The following is a 19,914-nucleotide window of genomic DNA, read 5'->3' on the forward strand; positions in this document are numbered from 1 at the left end:
GTAGAAATACTCCCCATAGGACAGTAGGAACAAAACCCCTTGACCCAATAGTAAATGCAGGCTTGTAAGAGATGTAAGAAAAACGGCAAATAGCGTGCAGCTATCTAGTCAGGAAATGTTTAAGAGTCACCGAACATCCTGTTTCTCGGCACTTCGGTAGCTGCCATTTTGGTGCTCTGAGGTCTATTCTGCATATGCTGATTAAAGCCTGTTCCTTTCTTCATGTCTCTGAGTTTTTGTGGCTGACCAAAAGTGACCTTTCAAAATGAGGCTTTATGACATCACAATCTGAGCTCTAGAATGTTGCTTATGATTTTAAAGTATTTGAGGCTTCTGCAGATGAGGATACAGCTTGCAGAAATGGGGCAGAGACAGGAAAGGAACTTGTTGGAAAGGGATGGGAAAATGAGTCCCGTAGGGACGGGGAAAAATTTGTCCCATGTCATTCTCTACAGTACACCAATTCTATAACAGCTCTTGGCACCAAGATTCCTTTATGGAATAGTAGCTAAAGTTGGCACTTGTGTGGCTATATTGAAAAAAAAAAGGAGATACTTTCTAATCAATTTGTTTTACACAGATATCAGCCAAGACATACAATAATATACTGCTCAAAATGACTCAAAAGTACTTATCTTTTCAAAAGGCCAAAAATGCAGCATTAGAGCGGTAAATTTAGAATCAGAAAATAATATTAAAGATTGAACTAGGCCAGTTACTGGGCAGACTTGTACAGTCTGTGTCTGTGTATGGCCGTTTGGAGGAGGATGGGCAGGGGAGGGCTTCAATGGCTGGGAGGGTGTAGATGGGCTGGAGTAAGTCTTAACAGAGATTTCGGCAGTTGGAACCCAAGCACAGTACCGGGAAAAGCTTTGGATTCTCGCCCAGAAATAGCTAAGAAGAAAAAAAAAAAAAAAATTTAAATTGAATCAGGTTGGGCAGACTGGATGGACCATTCGGGTCTTTATCTGCCGTCATCTACTATGTTACTATGTTATGTTACTAAATCAGCTCAACAGGGTTCAGTGTTTCACTACTACAAATGGCTTCTTCAGGAGGGTATTTTGAGATTTATCAATGGGTTAGAAAACACCAGCCACAGAGTTTGCATTTAGCTGTATAAATGGTTAATGCTATTCTATAATATATGTTCCAAAATCACTTCAGGCTCCTTTTACTAAGGTGCACTAATGGATTTAGTATGCATTAAACATTAGCTTACACTAGGGCCTAAATTCTGCAAAAGACAACTAAACTTAGATGCCTAAATTGACGTGCCCAACCAATCCAGGTGCCTAACTTACCTCCTCTTTTACAAAGCCCAACAGCTGTGGTAACTGCTCCGAAGCCCATAGGGATTTAAAGGGCTTTGGGGATTTTGCTGCATGGCAGTTGCTAGTGCAGCTTTGTAAAAGGGGGGAGGGGTGTTAATTATTTAAAAAGCTTAATTGGCACCAATAACAAGCAATTAGCACCTCATAATTGGCTTAAATTAAAATTAATTGGGTGGTAAGCACCTAATTTGGTAGGTGCCTGTCACTTTCAGGTAAGCACCTAGTCAAAAGCACCTTCCCAGAAAGTAGGTATGGTTAGGGGGTAGATCATAGGTGTATTTGTATAGGAGCCTAACTTAAGCACCGGTATTTAGGCCAAGGAAACCCTGGCATAAATAGGGTATGCCTAAGGTTAGGATGCCTACTGGAACCTAGTCCATTTTAGGTGCTGCTAGGTGTGATTCTATAAATGGTGCCTAAGTTAAGATTGACATGCACTAAGCACTGTGTTTCTTGGCGCGTGTTTAAGCCCATAAAGTAATAATCCCTTATCTAAAGTTGTAGAAGCCTCAACATGCACTTAAGGACTTCTCAACCATTTTCCAACCAATCAATCCCCACACACACATCCACATACACATCCAACACCTCAGCTTTACCTCCATCCCACTCTCTCCCTCCTCACACGAACACTCTCGTCCCCCCATCCACCACCCAGTCTCCCATCTGAAAGCTAGAGTGTGGACCCTCACAGAAACTCTAAAGGGTTACAACGCCCAGGTATATGTAAAACACAGCAAAACATTAAAACAGTGCAAAAAGAACTGCATAAACATCAAACTGGCAAAACTCTCAAACAGGCACTCATCATACTCTCAAACCAAGTGTCCAGAGGCCAGAAATCCTTGCAGTGCAGGTCTCCCTCTCTCGGTGGAAGTCAAGGCAGCATGGCTTCTACGAACTCAAAGAGACTATATAGATTGGAGTCGTGCCATGCAAGCAGTTCACGCAGGCGGAGGCAAATCAGATGCCCCCTGCTTCCCCGGGTAAAACAGGATCAACACCACTCTGTCGGGTGACCATAACAGCTTGATAGAAGAAGAACCACCAGTAATCTCATGACAGGCGCCAGCAGCACTCCTAAGGTGCCGGCAGCTTCTCGAGGAACTTTTTCAAATCGTCCGCCATGCTCAGAGTGACAGTCCGATTCTCATGAGTTAGTCTCACCTTAGCAGGGTAGAGAAACGCAAATCTTATGCCCCTCGTGACCAGCTGCGAGCAATACGGTGTAAGGGCCCTGCGCTGCTCCGCAACTTTGGTGGAGAAATCTTGAAATAGCATAAGCTTGGCCCCTTCATAGGACAGAGATCTGGTTTTCTTGAACTGGTCCAACAGGCGCGCTTTGATTGCATAATTATGGAATCTGGCCAGCACCGGCCTCGGGCGGCCCGGCCCGTCTCCATCGCGACGTTGACCAATATGATGGACCCGCTCTACCACTACAGGGCCAGCCTGCTCCGCCAGACCCAGCTCCTTCGGCAGCCATCTTTCCACCACGTGGAGAAGGTCAGAATCTTTCACTGACTCCGGGAGCCCTATCAGACGGAGGTTCTTTCTGCGGGCCCTGTTCTCCTGGTCCTCCACTCGCTCGAGTAGTTGACAGACACGGGTCTCCAAGGTAGCAATCCTACTATCCGCGACCACTGCTCTGTCTTCCTGCGCCGAAACACGTTCCTCCACCTGGTGGATCTGCGTCGCGTGTCCAGCCAGCACATCCTTAATTTCGTCCATTGAAGCATGCAGCTTAGCCAGCTTGTCGTCCAGTAGTTGGGATAAGTTCCTCATGGAGACTTGTAACACCTCATCCGAGGTGCGTTCCGTCGGCATCTCCGTCGCCTCCGTTTGGGTCCCCGCCATTTTGAGTGTCAGTGCCACGCTGCTTCTTGGGGCCTTCGGCGCTCTTGTCGGCATCCCCCGCGCCGCCACCGTGAGTCACGCGCCGAACGCTCTTCAGCCCGACGGGAGCGAACCCGGAAGCGCAGGAGCTGCAAAATTTCAGTAAATTACCGCCAGCGGCAGGCGATCGGGGAGCCGAATGGTGTAGGGAGGACGGAGCTCCGCGTTCAGGCGTCCGGTCAGGTTCCCGCCATCACGTGACCCCCTTAAGGACTTCTATTAACTATTTATAACATATGCTCAGAAACTCGAAGTCTGTCTAGGGATAACATCCCCATTGAAAGACTCATCACCCAATCACCATATATGTTAAAAATATGTATATATTTTTTGCTTTTTTGTACATTAAGTCTATCTTTCAAAAATATTCAAAACCAAACAAAACACTTATCTTTAAGGGTCTCAAAAGAGGTCTCTTATTTTCACTATACCCCCTTTTTTGTCAAAAAATTATTCCCCGATATATAGTTTTGGACTATGTTTAAGCGACGTTTATAGAATTGGGATCTAAATGCTAAGAAGCCCCGTTTATTCCTATGGGCTTTTTAGAATTAATCATTAGTGCCCTTTTGTAAAAGGAGCCCTTAGTATGTAGGTTCCATGGGATTGCACATGTGGGCAGAGAATGGATGGGTCACCGGTGTCTTTCTGTTATGTGCTCTTCAGGGAAAACTTACTTTAGGTGCTAACAGTTACAACTGCCATTGACTTAGCATAACTGTTGGTATCTAACTTTAGGCAAACCAATGCTGACTTATGCTCAAAGGTCTCAATTCTCAAAATGGTACTGTTAGGCGGTGGTAGATACCCTACTTCTGCCTAACTTAATTGGTTTTATTGGCTCCTTCGGCACAGTAATTAACTGTGCCAATCAAATACCAATTGAAAAGCTGTTTTTAAAAAAATGAAGACGCCTCCAAAAATGGTGCCCTTATCCCAACTCAGGAGGTGCCCTGTGGTGCTTAAGGCCATTGTGGTTGTGGTTAATGCCAGAAATAGACTTTGGTGCCATTAGGCGCCTCCTTAGACATGATTCACGTGAAACGTAGGCACCAGAAATGTAGGCATTTAAAGCCCTGGCCTACATTTTTGGCGCCTACCTTTCAAAACACCACCATAGCATGACTGACACACAATCAGCCTAGCTTTTTAAGGTGGCTGCCGATAACAGTGTCATTTAGAGAATCCCAGTCCAGATTCCATAATAGAATTTTGGTGCCCAAATGGCATTATAGAATCGGGAATATGTGCATGGAATTAGAGGTCCTAAATCTTGGCATTGGTTTATATAATTGTCATCTTATGGCACTGGTGAAAGATTAATGTGAGAAAATGAAAAGTGAACCTCTGCGGTATAGGATAGTGCAGTTTATTACACAGAGCCCTTAATTGCATGTTAATATTAACTGGAAAAAGTTGACTAATTAACTTTACATGGATGTGGTTGGCTGAATATTGGCTGAATGTCAAGTTGCCCACCGGATAAAACTGTTGTTAGCTTCTGATGTTGCCCAGGTATGCCTGGATTTAGATAGAGAACAGTAGAGATAAAAGTCTGTTGTATATTCATTCTAATTTACAGCTCACTGTTAATTACCAAACTCCAAACAGCTCATTTAATCAAGAGTAGTCTAATCTCTGATCACTTGAACACATAATCAGCATCACACTTATGCCCACTTGAGCATTATTGATTTTTCTTATTAAAAATAAATATAAGTCCAGGTGATTCATATTATAATTACTCCAGCAAATGTGATTACTGCATGTAAATTTATTACCAGGGTTGGTTTAAACAAAAAAAATTTAAAAGGGAAAAGAATAATCTGTTCTGTCTTTGTTTAGAATGATAGAACTCCAGTTTTTCTCTTTTCTACAGGGATGTATAAACTTTTTTCTAAGGATGGCATATGATTGGCTTTTATGTTCACCCAACACCCACATTCTGTATGTGGTGCATGCTCTGTGTCCCATATATGGACATTCAGTTAAGTATGGGCTGGGGAGGGCTTCGATGGCTGAGATGGTTAAGATGGGCTGGAGTGAGCTTTGACGGAGACTCCAGTAGATAAAACCTAAGCACACTACCAGGCAGGGCTTTGAGTTTCTGGCCCAGAAATAACTATGAAAAAGGACCATTTAAATTAAATGATTAGTTTATGGAGCATTTATGGTTGGGCAGACTGGATGGATCATTCGGGTCTTTATCTGCCGTCACTTACTATGTTACTATGTGCCTTCAATTGTGCACAAAAAACAAAACAAAACAGTGCACATAGCCAATTTGCATGTACAATGTAATTATTCAACAATCCTAACTGGTACCGATAATTGGCAATCAATACCCCATAATTGATTCTAATTGGTAATAATTAGAAGTTATGTACACAACATTCTATAAAGTGCTGTGCATCAGTTCTAGTAAACAAATCTGAAAAAGGGTGTGGCCAAGGGAGGATGATGGGTAGATCGTGGGGATTTGCAAAAGTTATGTGAACTGATATAGAATATGACCGATCCATGCACAACTTAGACACAGGTATTTAAACCTGATTTTCCTTGACTGAAATGGGTGCACCTAAAAGTTATGACAAACACTGGTGCTTAGTGTGATTCTATAAAGTGCACATATCTTTTATAGAATCATGCTGTCATTCTAGTTAGAACATATTTTTTTGGGGGTGCCATTTATAGAATATGGCCAAAGCTGGAGGGTCCCCCTTGGCATTCCAGGCAGTGAGTGGGTAGGGGGTGCTCTGTGTTCCAGTGAAAATTGCTTTTTGAAATTGCCTCATCTTCTATAGAGAAAATTGACAACGCTGAATTGCAGAACTGAGGAAAATTACTAGACATACAAGTGGAGATTTTATTTTAAAATTTCCTTGACTGTTCCTTCCTTTGGGGGAAAAGCTGTCTGCTAATTTGCATCCGGGAAAGTTTTGAAAAATAAAATCTAGAATGAGTTTTCATTTTAAACTGTGTTTGCAGGCCTGTGGGCCCTAAGGGCCTGATTCTCCAAAGGACTTTGATCTTGGCAGCTGCCTAAGAAGTGGCTGCTGATTGTGTGTCAATTACACATCAGCGTCCTACAGAGAGTCACATCTACTTTCACTATCAGATGCCTTAAATATAGGCCTACATTTAAGGTGTCTGTCTCGCACCTAAGGAGATGCTTACACGTAGGGATGCTTACAGATGCCCAAGGCCAATTCTTTTGGAGACCACGCCCATGCCACCCTTTGGTCGTCCCTAAGCGTCTCAATAAGCACACAACATACACCTACAATATAGGTGTCCTTCCCCACCTCTATTTTTTTTAAAAAATGTGCATCCTAAATGGCTGTGAGATGACAGTAGGATGCCTACTGCTGCCTGCAATCCAGATACGCATTTGTAGAATCAGATCCTAAATCTCTTAGAGCCTACAGAGAACTGTCCTCCCTTTTTTCCAAGATCTAGAATCCTTTGCAGAATCCTGAAACACAGAAGAATTCACCCTGATTAAATATGAACAGGTCATTCTGAATAAGGTAGCAATCAAGTTACAGCCCAATAGCAGGATTTTATTTATAAAGGTTATTTTTCTTGACAAGATAATAACAGGAAGACAGATTATATACTTCTCTTTTCTGCAACTAGTAAAATATTCACTTATTACTAGACATTAAAATTCCAATTGAAGTGATATTTCAATATGTATAATTTGGAGCGAGAGATGGTACTATCATTACTTACAGTAGGTTTATTTCATAATCTTGTCCCCTAAATACTGTGTGTAAGGTCTAATTGAATATGGAAACATCATTTGATGTGCTAAGCAGTTATTTACTGTTGCATTTATTCTAGTAATCAGGTACCAAAGCTCTAAATTAGAGCCATCCTGGAAAGACTGTAAGCCAAATCACAGGCTCTACAATATTTCTCAGAAAGGTGGATGGCTTAAGGGGATTCACATCAACTACAGTATTCTCAATGTAAACATACTGCTATAAGTATTGCTGGGACCACCATCCAGACATACATTACTGAGGCTGATAAATAATAAAGGCCAACTTGGAGAAAAACAGACCGCAATCACCCCAACCAGAATTAACCTTTGATCCTCCATGAGTAGAATCTTCTTTCAGTACCCCTGAACAGAATCTTCCTTAGATCCCATTAGGAAGAACCTACCTTCCTTTATTCCCCTCAAGCAAAACATCTGTCCAGTTCTGCCAAAACAGAACCCCTTTTCTGATCCATCCTCCTGAGCAGAAAGTCCAGTCTGATCCCCTTCAAGCAGCCACCTCCATCAAGATCTCTCCCCACCAAGATAGCTAAATCCTCCTTTCAAGTTTCAGGTTTCAAGTTTAATGGAGATTTGATTAATTGCTTAATCATAATTCTAAGCGATGTACATAATAATAAAATTACAAAATGTGGGGAACAATACAATAAATAACAAAAATCAGGTCTGACAAGACTATTAACAAACGTAACAGAACTAAGAACATAAGGGAAGAGAGAGATAAGAACTACAAATTATTTAAAAGTTAAAGATACATATAAGGGAGATACAGAAGGAAAGGGAAGTTAAAAATTACTTCAATAAAATTAAAGAGAAAAAGTAAAATTGGTTGGAAAACTAAATGGCTAATTTTCAAAGGTTATATAAATATACGTTGTAGATAGTTAATGTAGGGGTTCATTCACACCAAAAGTAACAAAAACAGGACAGTTGACAAAATCATAAATAAACGGAGAAAAATAAACCTCAATTGTGGGTCGCCGGGACTACACAAGTACCCAAAGCTCACCACCTCATCACGGGTTTATAAAAAAACTCCGTACAGTTATAAGTTACTTTCATACTTCAGTATCTCTTTAAAAGAATAGTTTTCAAAATATTCTCAAAGGATTTGAATTTCAACGTCCTATAATTTTCTGTAAATAGGTGAAACAGCCCCAAACTAACTATATGTGTGGCAATCAGCTACAGCTGTAGGTAAATTCAAAACAGGGTCTAGTAGCGTGGTTATAAAACCTGCATAGTAGCGTGTATAAGAGAGTCAAACACTCATCTGAAGAAACATCTTCGTCCCGATAGAAAAGATCTTCTATTTCGCCTGAAAGCAGGCTACTTCAGGGGATTCGTTTACACCAGGTTATCTCCACGCTGTCAGCTGTATACCGGGAGGCCTGCTTCTCTCAAAATGGCACTCAGACCGAGATACGCGCCCGACTCGTTTAAAACCAAAACGGAGTCGGGCGTCATGACATCATCGTAAAAACGCGATGAGTCATAGGTCAATCATCACTACTTCACGTAAAACACTAAATCCAAGGAAATCAACCTCAAATTCATAAAAAAGGTTGCCACTCATGCTCAGAATTTAAACCTTGTGGTTCTATAGTATGGAGGCAACTTATCCATTGTTGTTCCTTCTGCCATAACAGCTTTCTAATATCTCCTCGTCTCATTGAAGGGATAACTTTCTCAACCACCCAACATTTAAGGCTTTCAAATTTGTGTTTCAAATTTAAACAATGAGCCACTATTGGTGCTGTCGTTTTACATGTATTCAAACAACTTTTATGCTCAGTTATTCTTGTAGTTAGATTACGTGATGTTTGGCCCACATAAAACAACACTTCCATGTTTTGTAAACAAAAGATTTATTTTCCCTCAGTCTAGAAATAGAAATTTAAGTGATTGGCTGTGCCATACATCTAAAGAAAAGTTTGCAAATGAGAGAACAGAATCTATTTTTGGACATAGCCCATGTGGACATTGTACTAATTGTAAAATCATGTCCACAATCTCTAATTTCATAAATCCAATTGATGGGAAAAATTATATTCTTAAACAGACCTCTACCTGTCAAACAGCTAACGTGATTTATATAATACAATGCCCATGTGAATTGTTTTATGTGGGCCAAACATCACGTAATCTAACTACAAGAATAACTGAGCATAAAAGTTGTTTGAATACATGTAAAACGACAGCACCAATAGTGGCTCATTGTTTAAATTTGAAACACAAATTTGAAAGCCTTAAATGTTGGGTGGTTGAGAAAGTTATCCCTTCAATGAGACGAGGAGATATTAGAAAGCTGTTATGGCAGAAGGAACAACAATGGATAAGTTGCCTCCATACTATAGAACCACAAGGTTTAAATTCTGAGCATGAGTGGCAACCTTTTTTATGAATTTGAGGTTGATTTCCTTGGATTTAGTGTTTTACGTGAAGTAGTGATGATTGACCTATGACTCATCGCGTTTTTACGATGATGTCATGACGCCCGACTCCGTTTTGGTTTTAAACGAGTCGGGCGCGTATCTCGGTCTGAGTGCCATTTTGAGAGAAGCAGGCCTCCTGGTATACAGCTGACAGCGTGGAGATAACCTGGTGTAAACGAATCCCCTGAAGTAGCCTGCTTTCAGGCGAAATAGAAGATCTTTTCTATCGGGACGAAGATGTTTCTTCAGATGAGTGTTTGACTCTCTTATACACGCTACTATGCAGGTTTTATAACCACGCTACTAGACCCTGTTTTGAATTTACCTACAGCTGTAGCTGATTGCCACACATATAGTTAGTTTGGGGCTGTTTCACCTATTTACAGAAAATTATAGGACGTTGAAATTCAAATCCTTTGAGAATATTTTGAAAACTATTCTTTTAAAGAGATACTGAAGTATGAAAGTAACTTATAACTGTACGGAGTTTTTTTATAAACCCGTGATGAGGTGGTGAGCTTTGGGTACTTGTGTAGTCCCGGCGACCCACAATTGAGGTTTATTTTTCTCCGTTTATTTATGATTTTGTCAACTGTCCTGTTTTTGTTACTTTTGGTGTGAATGAACCCCTACTTTAACTATCTACAACGTATATTTATATAATATTGTTCTTCACAGAATACGATTGTACCTTTATTACATTTGGTTAATTTTCAAAGGTGTCTTTAAAAAGAAAGCTCCATGACCATTGATCAATTTTGGGGTATTTTTGGTTGTTTAGTGTGGCAGGACATATGGAGTTCCTTTCTACACCCACTCTACTGGCTGTTAGGATTCAATAGTTCATATGACCCCACAACAGTGCCACTGCTTAAGTTTGTCCAGCAATTTAAGGGCAATTGCTGCATATATGTCAGATTGGCCCCTAGTGGTAGTACTGTAAGACCACTGTTAGGGGTTCATAGGGATCATTTTAAAACTCAGTGACCAGCAAGATAAGATCAAAGGCCCTTCCACACTAGACTACTAGGAAACCCTTTAGCTGGGAGTTGGGGTATCTTATTGAGTGGGTTCTTGCCAGGAGAATTCTTGACAGGAGGGCTATCTGCTGAGTGTTTCTACTAGAGGAAGTTGGAGGGGAATAGAAAGGGGAATTCTCTCAGGGAGGATGGAGGGAGGTTCTACTTGGTGGGTTCAGAGAGGGCATTCTGTTCAGTGGTGGGAAGGGTGTCAGGTAAAGATTGTATGCTCTCACATAATTTATATTTTCTTTTCAACTGAGGGTAGCAGGACCTCTGGTAGAATGGATATACTTAGGGAGAATTCCTATAGGCTTAAGTTGCCCATAGGAATATAGGGCCTCTTTTATCAAGTCAAATAGCATGGGCCAGCATGGTAAATGCACCAAAGCCCATAGGGATTGAATAGGTGTCGATGCATTTGTCGCGAGACACTTGCTACTGCAGTTTGATAAACGAGGCCCGTAATGAACATCTTTAGAGGTTAGTGCATACTAATGTGATTAGGGTTAGGGTATGCTAATGCACTTAACACCCTTTCATAAATTCCTCACTTAATACCTCCCCTTGAGTTGGCATAATATGATCTGCTTCAACCTGGACACGGGGGTGAAACAGTGATCCAGAACGACGGCCACAGCGCTGAACTTCTGAAAAGGGAATTACAAAGGGATGAGACTCATGGTGGGGAAGAAGATTAAGAAAAGGATAGGTGCTGTAAAAATGCTAGAGCAAGCATGGTCCCTTTTCAAGGACACAGTCACTGTGGCGCAAAATCTATATATACCGCGTATCAACAAGGGATCCAAGAGGAAAAAGAACAAGGAACCAGCATGGCTCACTGTATCAGTGAAAGAAGCAATCAGAGACAAGAAGATTTCTTTTAAAGTATGGAAAAGGTCAAAAACAGATGAAAACTGGAAAAAGCACAAGCAACATCAATGCAGGTGCTTTAAGGCAGTAAAAGGGGTCAAAAGCGACTACGAGGAAAAAATTGCCAAGGAGGCAAAAAACTTCAAGCCGTTGTTTCTATATATTAAGGGGAAACGACCTGTGAAGGAAGTGGTGGGGCCACTGGATGACCATGGAATAAAGGGAGTGCTAAAGGAGGACAAAGCCAAAGCCGACAAACTGAACACGTTTTTTGGATCTATATTTACAGAAGAGTATATATGCAACTTACCGGAGGCTGACAGTCTATACCTAGGAAACGAAGACGGGAAATTGACTGGGTTGACGGTCAGTCTAGAAGAGGTATACAGGCAGATAGGCTCAAGAGTGATAAATCCCGGGGACCGGATGGCATCTATCTGAGGGTAATCAAGGAACTGAAAGGGGTTATAGCTGAACTGCTTCAACTAATAGCCAATCTGTCGATCAAATCAGGCAGGATTCCGGAAGACTGGAAAGTGGCAAATGTTATGCCGATCTTCAAGAAAGGTTCGAGGGGAGATCTGGGAAACTACAGGCTGGTGAGTCTGACCTCGGTACCAGGAAAGATGGTAGAGACGCTGATAAAGGATTGCATCATTGACCACCTTGATGGACACAATCTGATGAGAACCAGCCAGCACGGCTTCAGCAAAGATCTTGCTTGACAAACTTGCTGTACTTTTTCGAGGGAGTTAATAGGCAGATAGACAAAGGTGACCCGGTCGACATTGTATATCTGGATTTTCAGAAGGCGTTTGACAAGGTCCTGCACGAACGACTACTTCAAAAAATTGTGAGCCATGGGATTGAGGGTGTAATACACACGTGGATCAAAAACTGGTTGACAGATAGAAAGCAAAGAGTGGGGGTAAATGGACAATACTCAGACTGGAAAAGCGTCACCAGTGGAGTGCCACAGGGTTCGGTGCTTGGGCCTGTGCTCTTCAACATATTTATAAATGACCTGGAAATTGGAACGATGAGCGAGGTGATTAAATTTGCAGATGATACGAAGTTATTCAGAGTAGTAAAGACGCAGGAGGACTGCGAAGACCTGCAACAGGACATAAACACGCTCAAGAAATGGGCTGAGACATGGCAAATGAAGTTTAACGTGGACAAGTGTAAGGTGATGCATGTTGGTAACAAAAATCTTGTACACTTATACAGGATATCTGGTGCAGTACTGGGAGAGACAACTCAGGAAAGAGACTTGGGAGAACTGGTCGACAAGTCGATGAAGCCATCTGCACAATGCGCGGCAGCAGCGAAAAGGGCAAACAGAATGCTTGGAATGATTAAGAAGGGGATCACAAACAGATCGGAGAAGGTTATCATGCCGCTGTACCGGGCCATTGTACGCCCCCACCTGGAATACTGCGTCCAGCACTGGTCACCGTACTTAAAGAAGGACACAGTACTACTTGAAAGGGTCCAGAGAAGACCGACTAAAATGGTTAAGGGGCTGGAGGAGTTGTCGTACAGTGAGAGATTAGAGAAACTGGGCCTCTTCTCCCTTGAAAAGAGGAGACTGAGAGGGGACATGATTAAAACCTTCAAGATAATGAAAGGAATAGACCTAGTAGATAAAGACAGGTTGTTCACCCTCTCCAAGGTAGGGAGAACGAGAGGGCAGTCTCTAAAGTTAAAAGGGGCTAGATTCCGTACAAACATAAGGAAGTTCTTTTTCGCCCAGAGAGTGTTGGAAAACTGGAATGCTCTTCCAGAGGCTGTCGTAGGGGAAAACACCATCCAGGGGTTCAAGACAAAGACAAGTTCCTGTGGAACTAGAACGTATGAAGGTAGAGCTGGTCTGGGTTAGGGCGCTGGACTTTGACCTGGGGGCCACCGCGGGAGCGGACTGCTGGGCACGATGGACCACTGGTCTGACCCAGCAGCGTCAGTTCTTATGTTCGTATTAAGTGCATTTTTGACTGCTTGTGCATGGCATCAATCTGTGTGGAAGAAGTCAATGACAGCCATGCTCGATAACTGCTCATGTCATGCCCACGACCCATCCCTATCTGTATTAAGCAGCTAGCATAGTTTTTTTAAACATGCATAGCCATTATTGCAAATCTGTTCTAAAATCATTCACATGGTAAAGTCCACACTAGCTGCTTAATGCAGTTTATACAATGCAAGGCAAAACATATCTATGCTATGACTGATGACAGAACAGGGCGTCACAATGGCACATTCATTTTTAATACAAAAGAAGTTACCTTCAATCCTTGAAATGTATGATAATTAAAATGTCTCTGTTAAATTCCACATTAGTGTTAACACACGCCACAGTAATACACCTACTCATGTCCCCAGTTTTCATAAATGGTACCCCAAATTGTATGACCAAATTTGAGCTTGTGCCTAAGTTGGGTGCGCAACTTAATTGAGTAACAAGTCTTTAACTAGCAATAATTGGTTGCTCACAACCAATTATTGTAGTTAATTGTCTCCAATTAGAAAAATGTGTTCACATCTGGATCAATGTTCCCTCTAAGCTGAGCGCATGAGCGATCGCTCATTATTTTCAGTGGCGTCGCTCATACGTTTTCTCGTGTTGCTCAATCAGGGGCGGGCGGAGGTGAGACGAAGCAGCAGCGGCGGTCTGCCCTGCTCGCCTTAGTGTATTTTAAATTGAATGATGCAGCTCCTCTCAAGATCCTCGACTGCATCAGACTTCCGACGCAGGTGGGGATTCGTGAGAGGAGCCATTGACACGTCTTCAGTGGTGTACCAAGGGGGGGCAGGGGGGGAGATCCGCCCCGGGTGCAGCCTTAGGGGGGGCGCACAGCCGGCCAGGTCCGGATCTGGCCGGCTGTGCACCTCACCTAAGGCTGCCGTCGGAGAGAAAGTTCGGGCCAGCCAATCGCTGCCTGGCTGGGTGGAACTTTCTCTCCGATGGCAGAATTGACGTCGGGGGAATGCTGGTCGGCCCGACGGTGGGAAGCAGAGAGAGCTTGGGGCAGCTGCGGCGGTGGCTTTGGGGCCTGTTCCCCCAATGGTGGCAGCAGAGGCTTTGTGGAGGGTAGGGAGAAAGAGAAAGAAAGAAAGGGGGCAGGCGGGGAGACAGAAGGGAAACAGAAAAAAGAAAGGGGGCATCAAGATAGAAAAAAGAAAGAAAGGACAGGGAGAGAGGAATAAAAAGTTAGGGGAGGGAATGAGGTCTGGAGGAGAGGAAGCATACAGGCTGAAAGAAGGGAAGAAAGATTGGATGCACAGTCAGAAGATGAAAGTGCAACCAGAGACTCATGAAATCACCAGACAAGGTAGGAAAAATGATTTTATTTTAAATTTAGTGATCAAAATGTGTCTGAATTTATATATGCTGTCTATATTTTTCACTATGGCCCCCTTTTACTAAACCACAATAGTGTTTTTTAGCGCAGGGAGCCTATGAGCGTCGAGAGTAGCGCTGGGCATTTAGCGCAGTTCCTTGCGCTAAAAACTGCTTTTGTGGTTTAATAAAAAGGAAGGGGGGTATATTTGTCTATTTTTGTATGGTTGTTACTGAGGTGACAATGCCTTGACCTCTTTGAAAAAAAACCAGACTAGGAATGATAATTAACATTTTATCAGCGTATAGTGTGTTTTGTGTTTTTTAAATTTTATTGCTGGTAGATCATTTTGACTTGGTCATTTTAAAGTAGCTCGCAAGCCCAAAAAGTTTGGGCACCCCTGAGCTAGAGCGTTGAAGCTGTGTATTTCTATTTTATCCCCCCTTTTACAAAACTGTGGAGCGTTTTTTAGCACCAGCTGTGGTGGTAGCAGCTCTGATGCTCAGAATTCTATGAGCGTCAGAGCTGTTACCACTGTGGCTAAAATCCACACTACAGTTTTGTAAAAGGGGGAGGGGTTAGTTTGTGATGACATATTCCATACTAGGCGAAGGTGTTTTCTGTGTTCTGTGTGTTCGAAAGACATGGTTTTCTGTTAGGATTGATGGTGTAGGATTGATCTGTGCTGGTCTGGCTTGTTTAGTTTTACAATGGTTGTATTGATGTACTGCTCACTGCAATATGTAAGATGCTGCCTTTTCCTAGGTACTCATGTGTGACGTGTGGCTTGTTACTAAAAATCATGTTTTTCGTACAGATGGGGGGGTGACAAAAAATGATGGGCCCCGGGTGTTACATATGCTAGGTACGCCACTGTATGTAAAGATACCAGAAAGCTAGCGAAGCAAAAACTTTAAGTAAATTGTTATTCTTCTAAGTTTTGAGTATTTAACCCTCCCACAATCTCACGGGCCTGCTCATAAATTTGTGGAGTATGTAACTTGTCACTCATGCATATTTTTTTTTGCACACACCTCATCAATCCTTAGAGGGAACATTGATCTGGATGTGTGCTATTCTATAAGGCTCGATGTCTAACTTTTATAGTGTATATTTGAAAAGAGGATATAGGTATGGGCATGTCAGGGTATTCCAAAATAATCAAAAAAGTTTTGTGCAGATTTACATAATACGGCCTGAGCGTACCCAAGTCAGGCACCAGCATTTACACCTGGTTATACTAGGCACAAGCCTGGTGCAAAATCAGTGCTAACAGTATTTCTGTAAAGTGTGTGCACCCTTTCAAGAATAGTGCTCCAGGTGGATTTCACCATTTACTGAATCTAGTCCATATTGTAAATGCTATTATCTCTCCTGTGCATTATTTACTGTTTCTTTAACCCCCTTGCTGAATTTGCATTAAAATAGACTTTAACACAGTATTTAATATGTAGTAGCAGTTGTAAATATGCATGAAAGCTTACATTAAAGTCTTAAAATTGTTTAGAGAAATATATCTTGATGCAACAGAGTGTGATGTGAATTCCTGAAGGTCACAAGTAGTATCAACAGAATTTGAATCCTGATTCCCTTGAGTATTGTGTGCAGTTCTGGTCACTGCACCCAAAAAGCACAGAGCAGAACTAGAAAAAGGTTCAGAGAAGGATAATAAAAATGATAAAGGAGACAGACTACATTCCTTATGCAGAAAACTCAACAAGTTAGGACTTTTCAGCTTGGAAATAAGATAACTGAAAGTGGATATGAGAAATGTTTATAAAATCATGAGGAGGGAACAATTGGTTAACTTTTCAAACATGTAACTAATTAGCAGCAGATTGAAAGAATATCAGAGGTTTTTTTTCACCTTTACTAGCGCCACTATATCTTTCTTGAGATAAGGAGACCAAAATTGAATGCAATACTCCAGATGAGGTCACACCATGGAGCGATTCAGTGACATTATAACATTCTTAGTCTTGTTAACCATCCTTTTTTAAATAATTCCTAGCATCCTATTTGCATTTTTGGCCGTCGCCGCACATTGGGCGGAAGATTTCATTGTATTGTCTACGATGACACTCAGATCCTTTTCTTGGGCTCTAATCCCCAAGGTGGACCCTAGCATCCGGTAACTGTGATTCAGGTTATTCTTCCCAATGTATATCACTTTGCATTTGTCCACATTAAATTTCATCTGCCATTTAGACGTCCAGTCTTCCAATTTCCTAAGGTCCGCCTGCAATTCTTCACAATCCACATGTGTTTTAACAGTTTAGTGTTATCTGCAAATTTAATCACCTCACTCGTCGTTCCAATTTCCAGATCATTTATAAATAAGTTAAATAGCACCGGTCCCAGTAAAGACCCCTATGGCACTCCACTGTTTACTCTCCTCCATCATCTGAAACTAAATATGTTCAAGACTGAGCTGCTCCTCTCTCCTCCTAAACCCTCTGGTTCTCCTCCTCTTTTATCCACTTGTGCTAATGCACAAGGTTGTGAGCAAGAGACTGTCATTGTTCCAGTCTCTTGCTCACAACCTTGGAGTCATCTTCAATTCTGACCTCTCATTTTCTATGCACCTCCAACAAGCTGCTAAGATCTGTCGCTTCTATCTCTTCAATATCACCAAAATTCACCCCTTCCTCTCTGAGCACACTACCCGGACCTTTGTCCACACTCTCATAACCTCAAGCTTACATTACTGCAATCTATTTCTAATTGGTCTCCCGCACTGTAACCTCTCCTCCTTGCAATGTGTGCAAAACTCTGCTGCACAATTCATCTTCTACCAACCTCTCTACACTCATTTCACCCCTCTCCTTAAATCACTTCACTGGCTCACTATCTGCCATTACATACAGTTCAAGCTCCTATTGCTGACCTACAAGTGTGTTCATTCTGCTGCCCCTCAATATCTCTCCTCTCTTCTTTTCTATCTCCTTATACACCCCCCAGGGAACTCCATTCCTCAGATAAGCCGCTCTTAGCTGTACCCTTCTCTTCCACTTCCAATCCCAGACTTTGAATATCTTTTTTTTTTTTTTTTATGGTCAAATATATTTTATTGAGTTCAACCAAGAGAAAATTACAGAATCTTAGCAGAATACAGAAACAAGCTCACATTTTGGTAATTTTTTTTTTTTTTTTGTTCAATGATTTTTATTGAATATTTCAAGAAATATACAGAAAGCAGTGTAAACACACAAAATCTGACTGAGAACCAGTGACATAAAATAAGACCATGTCTATAGTCAGTAACATATCAAAGACAATTCAGAGCATAACAAATGAGAGAGATCATTCCAAAGCAGTGGAGCCAAAAAGAAAAGAAAACCACCAACACTAGTAGTTTCTAAGAGGTCATTTTACTCAGCTACAATAAGCACTAATAGGTCTTTATCACAGCTTAAAAGAGCTTAAAACAAGGCACACTAAGGTGTCCCACAGTAGGTTTCAAATGTGCATATGTTACCTATATGCTGCAACTTTTTGTGTGTGTGTGTGGGGGGGGGGGGGAGGGGGGGGGGCTGAGAGTGTGTGTCAGAGATGGAGAGTGAGCATTCCTGTGCTAAACAGGTAGTTTGTCAGTTTTGTACATGGACCCTTACCACCTACAAAATAGGAAACAGTAAGGGCTCACACACAAATTTTTGATAATGCTCAAATACTAATGGCAACTTGAGCACATGGCAAGGTATGACAAAAGGGAACAGAAGGGAGAAAATTCTTAATAATAATGTGCTCAATATGTAACAATTAATAAAATTGCCTTATGTTCTTTTTAAAAAATGTATGAAGAAAATATTTCAGTGAGATATACAATAAATAGAGGAATGCAACACTTAAGTATTTATAGAGTTTTTCTGACTAATGATGACAATTTTTTTTTTTTTTTTGGGGGGGGGTATTTTCATATTTATTGCATATCTCACTGAGGTCTTTTCTCCATACTTTTAAAGAGGGTGTGTGGCAATTGTATTAATAGCTACTGGCTGTGCACTATGACAATTTTAGCACATGGCTATTAATTCCGAAAATGGAAAATTGGCCATTTTATGGCTGAAGCAGAAATGGCCTTAGCATGTGGGAAAGATCTGTGTGACCATGTGTTAAGGCCACTTTTACAGCTTTGTGAAAGGACACCTAAATGAGCTCTAGAAGGCAGAGGAATAATGAGACAAAGCTCATTAGAAAGAAGTAATAGCTTGATTGCATGGGTGTTTTCAGTAACTGCAGAGATTGTGCTTAGGAGGTCAAAAGCTGAGGCAAGTAAGGAGAGATCATTCTGACTGGAAGACCAGTGGACTGCTGTAGACTCCTTTTATTTTACAATGACCTGAAGAGTTGGGAAGGCTAATACAAACCACACAGCCATGACTGGAATTCAACAGAGAGACAGCTAGTGTCACAAGCAGCAGGTTGCCCTGGACCAGACAACCTGATGGCATGACTGTCTTCTTGTGTTCCACTGCTCTCCCCCTGTCTTTTTCACCATTTCTATCTCTCCTTCTTTCTCAACCTTGCATCCTTTCCATTCATTTTTTTTTCTTTCTCTTGTTTTTGTCCTGCTCCATTTCTATCCCTTCTCCTTATCTACTGAAGTTTTATGTGCTACTGTAGTTAAAGCATCTTGGTTTTCTCCTACACACTTAGGGTTTGTTTCTGGAAATAACACCTACATCGGCAGCGTCTGCAAAAATGGACATTGGCCACATGTCAATCATGTTTAGGTGCTGTTAACAGAATCAGGGCTAACGACGCTAGAAAAGGTTCAAAGAAGAGCGATCAAGATAGTAAAGGGGATGGAATTCCTCTCGTATGAGGAAAGACTAAAACGGTTTGGGCTCTTCAGCTTGGAAAAGAGACAGCTAAGGGGAGATATGATTGAAGTCTACAAAATCCTGAGTGAAGTAGAGCGGGTACAAGTGGATCAATTTTTCACTCCGTGAAAAATTACAAAGACTAGGGGGCACTCAATGAAGTTACAGGGAAATACTTTTAAAACTAATTGAAAGAAAAATTATTTTACTCAGAGAATAGTTAAGCTCTGGAACGCATTGCCAGAGGATGTGGTAAGAGCGGATAGTGTAGCTGGTTTTAAGAAAGGTTTGGGCAAGTTTCTGTCTGTTTTTGAGAAAGACACGGGGTAAGCCACTGCTTGCCCTGTATCGGTAGCATGGAATATTGCTACACCTTAGGTTTTGGCCAGTTAGAAGGGACCTT

The 19,914-nt window shown here is 41.7% G+C and overlaps 1 protein-coding gene across 2 annotated transcripts in view; it reads left to right on the top strand.

Moving 5' to 3' along the window:
- PCDH11X (protocadherin 11 X-linked) overlaps window positions 1-19,914 on the top strand; it is a 1,806,309-nt gene that overhangs the window by 666,638 nt on the left and 1,119,757 nt on the right. The gene's annotated exons all lie outside the window — the stretch shown is intronic.

This window comes from Geotrypetes seraphini, chromosome 5 (genome assembly GCF_902459505.1).
Source record: "Geotrypetes seraphini chromosome 5, aGeoSer1.1, whole genome shotgun sequence".
Taxonomy (NCBI): Eukaryota; Metazoa; Chordata; class Amphibia; order Gymnophiona; family Dermophiidae; genus Geotrypetes; species Geotrypetes seraphini.